The following is a 298-nucleotide window of genomic DNA, read 5'->3' on the forward strand; positions in this document are numbered from 1 at the left end:
AAGGCAGCGAAGGTTGCAAAGTCGTGGTAGTCGTGGTGGTTGCAAAGATGTGGTAACGGGGACAATAATGTACGGCTCTTCTGTGTGGAACATGGCTTTCGCTATCCCGTCATACACGAGAGACATACAAGCAGCATACAGACTATGCGCTCTAAGGGTGTGCGCCGGATCGATCTGCGTGGTAAAGAAGGTCTGTATAGAGTCAAATTTCGCAGACTGCCAGCTGAAGCGGCTAAGCAGCGAGTAAAACAGCGTCTGTTGGAAGAGTGGCAGGAGCGCTGGAGCAGAGCGGGTAAGG

Source organism: Glossina fuscipes, unplaced genomic scaffold (genome assembly GCF_014805625.2).
Source record: "Glossina fuscipes isolate IAEA_lab_2018 unplaced genomic scaffold, Yale_Gfus_2 60, whole genome shotgun sequence".
Lineage (NCBI taxonomy): Eukaryota > Metazoa > Arthropoda > Insecta > Diptera > Glossinidae > Glossina > Glossina fuscipes.